Here is an 11190-nt window from a genome sequence, read left to right on the forward strand (position 1 = left end):
GATATGTGAAGGAGCCACCTCACTCATTTGTCCCCGGGTTTGAGAAGAACAAGGTAATGACTTAGAAAAGAGGGAATTATTAGAAGCTTTTAGGAAGATATCATCTTCTGTGCTATTGGAATGGGAGAGAGGCTTAAGGGCTCAGCATGAGGAATCGGCCTGGCAGGATGGTCCTATTCAGAAGTCAAGTCTGAAGTCATGGTGGGGGGGGCGGGGGGGAGCTAGAAGCAGCACTGGGTTCAAGGGCTGACTGACTGAGACAGAAGTGGATGGGCCTGGGGATCCTGACCAAAGGAAGGAGGAACACATGTCCGTCTTGAGCTGTGCGAATGGCAATGGATGAAAGGGGAATTTTGTGTGTAAAATTTAGGGAGTTTAAGCCCATTGGCCTGGATTACTGGCATTTCCAGGTTGAAGAATCAAGAAAGGAGAAAACCAGGGAAGAGGAGCTGCTGCTCTTAAATCTACATGGACAGTGCTGGAACTGAACTTGCAAAAGGAACTAGTTGAGGGCATTGGAACCACTCTGAAGCTACACACGAGCCTCTGGCTGCAGCTCCTAGGCCCAGGTCTGCTATACCTTACTCCAAATGGCATCATTTCTAAAAGTTCAAAGTTTTTCCTCTATGAACGAAGTATTCAAGTTACATAAATCAAATGCAATACAAGAAGTGTGGAAAAATCATGTTTGTGGGAGTCCCGGAAGGGACAGCATGCCCAGCCCGCTCTGCAGCTGCATCTCACCAGACAAGAGTGGGAAGAGAGCCTGAAGGGGCATCCCGGAAGCTGCTGGGGTGCTGCTGGACTTGGAAGGAGAGCCTGGCAGGCCAGGCGACCCCTGCGAGGACACTCACCCACGTTCTAGGAAGTTTATGACTTAACTGCCCTTCTAATTTTATGTCTCATTTGGGCTTTAAGGAGAGAGACAGAGACAGACAGACAGAGACACAGAGAAAGACAGACAGACAGACAGACAGCACTCATGGGAGGCTTCATTTATCAGAGGCTATTTGGCTCTTTCCTTGCAGTTTTAGCCTTGTCTGTAACAGGTGCACTAGGGACCATAGTGAATCAGTTGTTTCTGTCACCGCTGTGACAAACACTAGGTAAGAGAGACTTACAGAAGGAAGGGTTGACTTGAGCTCCTGGTTGAGGTATACAGATTGTTATGGTGGGAAAAACATGGCAAAGGAGCAGGAGGAGACTGGCCACCCACCCAGTCCACAGTCCAGGAGGATGTGAATAGCACCACTCACTGGGCTGTTGGGTTTAAACCTTTGTATTCCATTCAGGATCTCAGCGTGTAGGATAGAGCACAGATATCCAGGGTGGATCTTTTCAGATCTTTTAAACTTTTCACACTCTCACTGACACAGCCTCTGGGTGTGTCTCCTATGTAATTACATATCCGGTGAAGTTGATGGTGGGTATTAACCATCACACTTGGATGAAAATTCATCTGGACGCTAAAGTCAAGCTTATCTAATGTTTCTAATGTATTCACTGTGTCACAGGCTCTATCAAGGGGGAGGGAGGGCTGTGACCCCTCCCCTACTCCCCAGCAGCCTCGCTCGTAATCTCTAGCTTGATTAAAGGGAATGATACTCATTTGTAAATGTATTTGGCAAACTTACCCTGCTATTGTTTCCATTATTTTGCAAATTACAGACATTGAGATGAAGGCTCTATAATTCCCAGTGCTGCCTTTATTCCCGCCTGGGAAACTGGTGTTGCCCTGGCTGGCTTCCACTTTGCTGGTATTTCATTTGAATGCAGCAAATTCTTTATTATGATTAACAAAGACTTCTGCTCCACTCCTCTTTGAATATCAGACTGCTCATGGAGATGAGTTGATTGGGAGCCTGCTGTCTACTTGAATCCCTCAAAGACTTTCAAGACAACAGACACCCAAGGATTCCTAAATGACATGTGTTTTGTTTTTTTTTTTTGCCTGTTCTCCATTTTGAATCTGGGATACATTTAGTAATTTTGCCATTGTCTGGAACTTTTTTTCTCTCTTCTTTCAACTGTCTATTCCTAAGTGTCTCCTCCACCCTTTACTTAAATGCCTGAAAAATATGCAAATGCTTGGGTTGGGGTGATTGTCTGTAGGGAAGTCCTAGGCAACAAGGGTGCCCACAGAGCTCTTCCAGCCCCTCTGACCACTCCCTCTGCACAAGCCACACAAGCTAGACTTCCTCGTCTGCAATGTGAAGGTAGCAACCAGAACCCCTTTCTCTAAAACCAGACATAACCCCCAAAACATGGCCCTGCCTTTCCTGCCTTTCCGCCTAACCACTGCTCCTTGCAAAATGACCTGACCTACCCTGCTAACATTCCAGAAGGGATCCTGCCCTGGGCCTGGAAGGAAGGTGCGCTTCACAGAATTCTGGGAGAACCTGGACAGACAGGCTCTGCTGGCTCTCCCAGCGCCATCTTATTCAATCACACTTCTACCTGAGTGTCTTTATAGAACTGAAGCATAAAATGTGAACCTTATCTTGGTTTTTCAGGTCTTCAACCTGAAGGCTTGTGAGTCACAAAACCTACGATCAATCAAACAACTTTCTTATTTATTTATTTCCAGACAAGGTTTCTCTGTGTAGCCCTGGCTGTCCTGGAACTTGTTTTGTAGACCAGGCTGGCCTCAAACTCGCAGAGATTCACCTGCCTCTGTCTCTTGAGTCTGGGGGTTAAAGGCATGAGCCACCACTGCCTGGTTCAAACAGCTTTCTTATGCTTTGCTCTCTTTAACTCCTGTTATGGGAGTGTTGGCCCTTTAAGGATCAGCATCATGTTTCCCTACATGCTCTTCCAACATTAAAAGTATCCCCCATTAAGTTCTTGTGCTTTCCTTTTCTTTACCTACATATCTGTCAAGCCGCCTCTTTTTTTTAAACAATATTTTCATAAAGAGCCTTGATTCCAGTCTTGTCCACTTATGGGTGGACCATATTGTTCTCCTGTGAAGACAGGAGTACGTCAGTGGAAGAATGTTTGCAGCTCGCTTCACCACTTGGGGGTACCTCGAATACACAGATGATTTTCTGTAAGCGATGAAGCATCCATTAATTACTGAACCCGAATCACCTTTGTCCAAGCCAGGCTCATTGTGCAGATTCTCATGGAGAGCCTGTCTCCTCCTAAATTCAGGCACATATAGGTGATGGCACATTAAGAATTCTCTCCTGGGCTGGCGAGATAGCTCAGGGGGTAAGAGCACTGACTGCTCTTCCGAAGGTCCTGAGTTCAAATCCCAGCAACCACATGGTGGCTCACAACCATCCATAATGAGATCTGATACCCTCTTCTGGAGTGTCTGAAGACAGCTACAGTGTACTTACATATAATAAATAAATAAATCTTAAAAAAAAATTCTCTCCTGATATGGAGGGACCAGGAAGAGTCACCGTGAGGACATACATGGAACAGAGCAAGACTCAGATCACAGGGAGTGGGCAGCAGCCACTGACTGCTCTGTAATCTCTGTGGACAACAGCAACAGTTATTGGAGAGTACAGGAAACTGCCAGTGTGTGAAAGGGGACCCCCATCAAAGGCAGGCAGCCCATCCAGCTGACACACACCACCACAGATAGAAACCTGCACAGCAACCATTTTACTACACGGCTTTCTGGAAACCAGGAAGTGAGTGCCTTTGGGGAAGGAGGTGAAGGCGACTATCTGGATGGCTGGACAGTGCTCTGTAATGGACCTTACTGGGCAAGAGACAGTTAAGTGAGCTTCAAACATTCTTCCATCGACATACTCCTGTCTTCACAGGAGAACAGTATGAGGGACCCGTAAGTGGACAAAAAGAGGTACATGGTGGCCCAGCCAAGTCAGAACAAGTGCTGGGGCCATGGAAGGTATCCTTGTAAAGCCCAGTGGGTTGCTGAGAGCAGAGGCCCATTACTCACAGCTGTGACTCTGAGCCGCTGTCACCACAGCATGTTTGTAGACATCTGCAGCTGCTTCCCCCAGGATCCTTGTTCCAGGTCCTGTGAGTCTGTCACACTTGAATTGGTTCTCTCCCAAGTCAGGTCAGTTCTCGAGAGGACTAGTCTGTAAAGGCAGTGGTACCTTCATTCATACTAAAAGGAAGTTGAACTTGTCTCTCTTTGCTGAGTTTAGCTCCACAGGAGGTTGGCATCGTGGATTGTTAACATGTGATTTCCCCTTCTCCAAAATGATTAAACTAACAAACAAGAAATAACCCCACTCTCCTAGGTGGAATGTACTAGAATTGACATGGGGCAGGGGTATGACTTGACAGCCCATCTTCCAGATCACATATCCATACACAAAACATGTTCTGAGTCCCCATTCCTCTCTTTTCACCTCCTCCCTACTCAGTGACATCAGCATCTTCAGTGTCCTCCTTCCGCTCCAGATGTAAACCGTATGGAGGTGAGGGCGCTCCCGACCCTTTCCCCAGTGAGTTGGGTAGCACTGTGTAAAAGGGAGGGTCATCACACTCAAATCTCACACTTACTGACAACTCCATGTGTGCTACATCTTCCCTGTGCATTACTGACTCCACCTCACTTCATCTCAGCCCTCTCTGGATGGGTATCAGGCTGGGAACATAATGCATGTGAATTTATTTAAGGATGCCTATTAGATTGGCTCCTATGACAGGAGCTGGTCAGCCCAACAATATCAGTCTGCAGCACTGGAGAGGCTGAGAACTCAGAAGCTGCCAGTCCAGGAAGCCAGCTGCCTGAAGCTGCCTAAATCCAGTGCTAAAAGCCAAGATGTGTGGGGAATTGCAGGCTAGACTCCAGTTGAGCTGAGATCTGAACCCTGATGGTCATAATTCACCTTTATGACATGGTAGACGTTCCCTCATGCTCCTGGCTAAGATACCACCTCCCACCCCCCCCCCTCCCACCCCCTCCTGCACAGCTCCCACAAGAGAAGCATGGTCAGTAGTCACTTAGGCAATGGCCCAAGCTTCTGACCTTTAGGCTAAACTCCTCCCCAGTTACCTAGCAACAGTAAAGACCATAAAAGGGGCTGTTCAGCCTCTGCTTTCTCTCTTATCTCCTAAGCTCTTACTTGTCTGCCTCTTACCCCTCACTCTCACCTGCTCTCTCTCTCTCTCTCCTTTGTCTTTGTCTTCTCCTCTCCTCTCCTCTCCTCTCCTCTCCTCTCTCTTACTCTCTAGCCTCCCCCCTACCTCTTTCTACCTTCTCTCTTTCTCCCTGCATTTCTATAATAAAGCTCTTAAACCATAGAGAGTCTCTGCTCCATCAAGATCCGCTGGGCACTCTGGTCAGTGTTGGAACCTCTTCCATCATTCCTCTCTCTTATAACCCCGGGGCTTTTGCAAGGTAGCTCCGGGGTCCCCAGGCAGGGCTACCCCTTGGCCACCCCCTGAAGAGTGGGATAGAGGAATGCCCACCCAGGGATGAGTGGATAGGTAGGTAGCAGCCCTCCCACACCTGACTGACCAGAGAATAGGGAAACTCTGGCGGGGCGGGGGCCTTTCCCTCCCCCTTTCCCCTGGGCTCCCCTTTTTTAGTTCCCACATAGATGTTCACTGGTGTTAAATACTCATTGGAGGCCTAAGAGCCTGGAGTCTGATGTTAGTGGAAGCAGCAGCAAGTATAGATTTGCTCACTCAGCAAGAGGAAGCATAGGTAGGTACCCCACACGGCCGCTCCTAGGGCATCTTTCTTTCTATCTGTGCTGCTCATTGGGTTATGTGGCTATCTGTTATAGCTCACACCTGGACAAAAGGCCGAGGTGCCTATTAAACATATTCGCGCCTGGCCTCCAGGTTCTCCCAGCATCCCTCAGTCCACACCTGATACAGGGTATGGCTCCCATATCCCACCCTCTCCCCATGAACTTCCCAGCCCTTCCCCAGAAGCTCCTCCCCATATAATCCACCCACTGTGGCCTCCTTTTGTACCTTTGGCCTCCTGGCTGCACCTTGTTCCGACCCCCGGCCCCACCCCAGCTCCACATGTCCAGCTCAGTCTGGTCATATCTTCTCTTGACTCACCCACGCATCTACAATAAACTTTCTCCTCCTCTATACTAGGAACGGTCCTTTCCTTTCCTTTCCTTTCCTTTCCTTTCCTTTCCTTTCCTTTCCTTTCCTTTCCTTTCCTTTCCTTTCCTTTCCTTTCCTTTCCTTTCCTTTCCTTTCCTTTCCTTTCCTTTCCTTTCCTTTCCATTTCTTTTTTTCATTTACAGCCCATACTGAAGACAGGCCTTATCTGCTCAGTTGATCCTCTAGAAATGTCCACATTATGAACAGAGCAGTGCTTCCCAGCTGGCTCCAAGTCCTGTCAAGTTGACAATCCAGGCTGTTGCATGAGATAACAGCCGGCAGAGAGGCCCACAGCTGGCTCCGGTATGGGCGGTACAGGGTTTGAACCATGTTTCAAGTGGAAAGCCAGAGGTTGACTGTGTCTGGGCTCCACTGGCTAGGCGCTGTGAGATACTGACCTCAGATACACTGAGCACTAACTACTGTATGCTCAGTTGCCTTGACTCTGCCTTCTCTTTAATTGTTACAATAATCCCTGGAAACAGGGCTGCTTTTTTATAAGTAACATGAAACTACACTTGCTCAAAATGATTCGGCTAGGAGGAAGCAGCAGCCCCAAACAGTCCAGAGACCATCCCTCTGAACGGTCTACTGGGGAGAACATGGTGATTTTTTTTCTTTATCAGACTGAGGGTGCCAATAAGGTCCTATTGGTGACAAAAATGTAGAGGTTAGTGGATCTTGCTTCCTCCTTGGTTCCTGAGGGTCAGGTCACCTGGGCTCAACACATCTCTTGAGAACTCTCAGTGCCACCTGAAGTATTTAAGAGATGTGGCCTGAGGAGCAGTAGAGAGGAAAGACTAACGTGGTATCAGCTTTTTTTTTTTTTTTTTTTTTCTGACAGGGTTTCTCTGTATAGTCCTGGCTCTCCTGGAACTCATTTCGTAGACCAGGCTGGCCTCAAACTCAGAAATCTGCCTGCCTCGGCGTCCCAAGTGCTGGGAATAAAGGTGTGCGCCACCACACCTGGCTTGGTATCAGCTTTAATAGTGTCTAGAGACAGGGTTTCCTGGGATGTCCTGAGAGTGGAGCCCTGTGCTGGGGGTGGAGCCACTGTTTTAGCATTTAAAACAGACGCAAAGGACTCATTTATTCTTCACTCTCTGCTCTTTCGTGGTCCATAGGTTCACTTGTGAGTACACAAGGACCGTATCAGGATTCAAACCTATGTAGCAAGTACCACCCTGCATCTAGACTCTTCCTTCTGTTCATTAGCTCAGTGCAGTTTTGCTCTGTGGTCCATCTTGTTGAGCTGAGTCCTCCTCTTCTCCAGAGGAATTCTCTCAGAGTCTCAGTGGTGGTTTGAATACGCCTGGCCCATGGGAAGTGGCACTCTTAGGAGGTGTGGCCTTGCTGGAATAGGTATGGCTGTGGAGGTGGACTTTGAGAGACTCCTAGCTGCCTGTTAACCAAAGTCTCTCCTCTGCTTGCCTTCTCTTCTGGTTGGATCAAGATGCACACTTCTCAGCTCCTTCTCCAGCACCATGTGTGTCTGCATGCTGCCATGCTTCCCACCATGATGATAATGAGACTGAACGTAAGCCAGCCTCACTTAAATATTTGCCCTTATAAGAGTTGCCTTGGTCATAGAGTGTCTTCACAGAAATAAAGCCCAAACTAAGACAGTATGGTGTATCAACCCCTGTAATCACTGCATCTCGCTGTTTTGTCTAATTTCCAACCTCTTTACCCAAAAGCCCCTATTACCTTGAAGGAAATTCCTCCTCCTTCACCCCCAATTGTGTTATCTTGGGGTACATCTGCCTCCAACTGGACAAACTGCAAGGCCAGGAAGGGACCATGTGACCTTGTTCGGCCAATCAGCACTTTCTTTGGAGCTTTGCCTGTGAGGCATGACCCGGAGAAGTGAGGGGTCTGTACCTAGCAACATTCCAGGACGCTCAGACTCTGCCTGCTGGGATTCTGAGGCCCTGCCCCCACATTGCCCTCATACCTGCTCTGAGCTCCTGGGAAGAGGAGGCAGTTACCCGTGAAAGAACACTACCAGCAGCCCTTCCTATTACTGACTCAGACTGAGGTTAGCTTGGACGGCTGATGGGAAGGTGGCAAGGAGCTGCTCCTTTTTATTTTGCCACCTCATGTCATGCCTCCCTGTTAGCATTAGCTAGTGTACAGGTAATTCCTCTGACCTGCCCTCAGGGACCTCAGCTCCCCCCTCCCCTCCCCCCTTCCTCTCCTCTCCCTCTCCTCTCCCTCTCCTCCCCCCTCCCCTCCCCTTCCCTCCCCTCCCTCCGTTCTTGGTGTCCCCTCTCTCCCTCTCTTTGCCCCTTTTCTCTGCCTTCATGGCTCTGCTCCACCTGTTTGCCTGTCTCCATGTTTGCTTGCTGCCCCTGCCCATTCCCCAGGTCCTCACTCCCCTCCCCTCCCCTCCCCCAATAAACACCCTTTACACCAGGTATGTCCAATGGCATAATTATTCAGGGGCACACCTTGGCACAGGCCTGTCTGTGGGGTCAGGGGAGTCTATAGAGCTGTGGGGAGCAGGCCTAGAGCAAGAGTGGGGTCAAGGTTTGTCCCAACCCCAGATTGCCTGAAGTAGGAGCCTCCTCTTCTCCACCCACCATGGGCCTGCATGTCCTGTGTAGACCTTGTTCCCACCCTTGTCTCACCAGGGGAGGATACAGAGCCCAGTAGCCAGGTTAAACTTCCTACGCCCTTATAAGGTCAGGTCCAGCAGCACCTAAGATTCCTCCTGATGCAAATGAGGCATTCCCAGAAACCTGGTCCAGACCAATGATGAACACTCACCCCATAGCCTGCCCTTACCCCACAACGGTTTCAGTAGCCTTTGTTACCGCCAATTACATGAGCTTACAACGAAACCTGCCTCCTGAGGCATCCGTTTCTCATAGTGCTTACCTGTCACCTGAGGTCTCCATCAGGTCTGATCACCGTAGATCATGCTGTTAAGGAAGGAAAGCAGAATGAGACTGACCCCCCCCCAAAAAAAAAAAAAAAGTCCTCACTCACCGCATTATAATTCATGACACTCCCATCAATCTCAGGGCGCTCTGACTGCTTTCCTAAATTCTTCCTCACCAAAGCCCAGAAGTCTGGGATTATCTCTTTATAACCCCACAACCCACATAATAATATGAGCAATTGCTTCCTTCAGAAGGACAGTGGCCCCTGTGGTTAGATGCCATAGCTCCTCGTAGCTTAAAAACCAGCTACCTCTTAACACTGAAAGGCTCCATCTGTGAGTCAGGTGAAAGGCTGGCTTCTTAGGGCCATGATGAGTTGAGAACACATTGTGAGCCAGGCTCTCTCCTCTACCCAAGTAGCAGAAGGAACAGCCTAAGGCAAGCTGGTGTGGAGCCCTTTGGGATTTCCGTGTCTGAATCTGGGAAGATGAGGACTTGAGGGTGTTGTAGTGGGCTTTCCCTACAGTGCTTGTTCTTCTACTGATGTGGGTTCCGATGACATCTGCATTTTAGTAGAAAATGTGAAGGTTTACCGTGCTTGAGTTCCAAACACACATCACCAGGATCAAGAAATCAAGCTTTGTGACAGGAAAGATGTTTGCTAACACGGAGGGAGCAAGGAGAGGCACCTGTTTCCTGTTCAGCTCTTCAGATGTTACAGCTCACCAGGGATGCCTTCTCCCAATGGACCACACATGTGAAGGGCTGATCTACCTTCCTGCATGGTTCAAGAGTCTCCTGGTGTGCTTTGATATGAGGCCTAAGATACACATCTTCCTGGAGTTTCTGACTTCAGCTTATCTCAGCAACTGCTGCTTCCTAGGGAAGCTTTTCTTCAAAACACAGTGTGGCTCCGTGCTTTCCTTCTGATCGAACAATGCCACCTGCTATGCTGCATTGAGGCAGTGGGTGCACCAAGTGGGTTCATTGCTTTGTATGTATGTGCGTGCATGTGCGTGTGCGTGTTCATGTGCTTGTGCGTGTGTGCATGTGAGCGCATGTGTATGTGTGTGTGCGTGAGTATGTGTGGCTTTTGTGTACTGTGCATGTGTATATGTGCATGTGCGTGCATGTGCATGTGTATATGCGCGTGTGCATGTGACTTTTGGGCACTGTGCACTCAGATGCTGATTTCTCTTCCCAGACCTCCAGTTGCAGCCCGGACTTTGGCACTGTTACTATTATGAAGCATTTCCTAACTCAATGTTTGGTAAAACCTTGTTCTCCACCCTCTTCTGCCTGTGCAGTAAAGAGATGAACAGCTTATAGCTGGGCAGGAGAGGGAAAGGTGGGGGCTCCAAGCCCAGAGAGAGGGAAAGGGTCTCAGGTGAGATGGGAGCAGGGGGACTAGCCATTGGAATATTGAAAGAGGCCAGGGCAAGGCCAAGATAGCAGGTGACAAGCTCGTGGCTGGGAACTAGGCCAGGGCAGCATAGTCAGGGTAGAATAGCCCAGTGTCTGCCCATCTATAGTGCAAGAAGCTTTTAGTAAATATAAAGGTCAGGAACAAAGGAAAGCATAAAAGGCCCATTCTTTAACGTGTGTGTTTGTGTGTTCATGTATGCGTTTGCTAAGCTAAGCAGGCTAGCTGACCAGAGTCCTAGGGTTCAGCTGTCTGCCTCCCAGCACTGAGATTAAAATCCTACACCAACATGCCCCCACCCCGACCCCGTCTCTCTGTCTTTCGCTGGGTTCTAAAAATTGAAATTTGGTTTTAACTTTTGTGAGCAAGCACTTTACCCACTGAGCGGTCTCTCTAGCCCCCGTTTTTTCTCTGTCCCTTGCACTGATGGGTCAGTCTACTGGTGCTTGCCCAGTGACAGCTCAAACACCTGTGTGTAGGGATGTCACAGGCCGAGAGCATCTCCGGACTGTAGCTGGCAGAGGCAGGGTTCAGGAATGTTGGAATCCCATTTGACCTCAACAACTGGAAAGGATTAATTTTTCTCTTTGTTGTGGAGGTGAAATCTGGACTTGGAGACACTCAGCGAGCGACTTTTCCATAGTCACACAGCCCTGAGCTACACCTGGGGGGAGGGGGAGCTGCACTCATTTTGCTTGGAGCTTGAGCTGCCTAAGAATTACAGTAACACATCCAATCATGGGGAAGCAGGAGGACCCATTTGTCTCTGCTCATGGCTGTTTGTCTCTGGACTTGGAACAAGGGACCTAGGTGAATATT

At 48.9% G+C, this 11190-nt stretch overlaps 1 pseudogene; it reads left to right on the forward strand.

Moving 5' to 3' along the window:
- Positions 1 to 3387: 3387 nt before the first annotated feature.
- On the forward strand, positions 3388 to 3927 carry LOC110291009 (annotated as a pseudogene).
- The last annotated feature ends 7263 nt before the right edge of the window (positions 3928 to 11190 follow it).

Source organism: Mus caroli, chromosome 3 (assembly GCF_900094665.2).
Source record: "Mus caroli chromosome 3, CAROLI_EIJ_v1.1, whole genome shotgun sequence".
In the NCBI taxonomy this organism is placed as follows: Eukaryota; Metazoa; Chordata; class Mammalia; order Rodentia; family Muridae; genus Mus; species Mus caroli.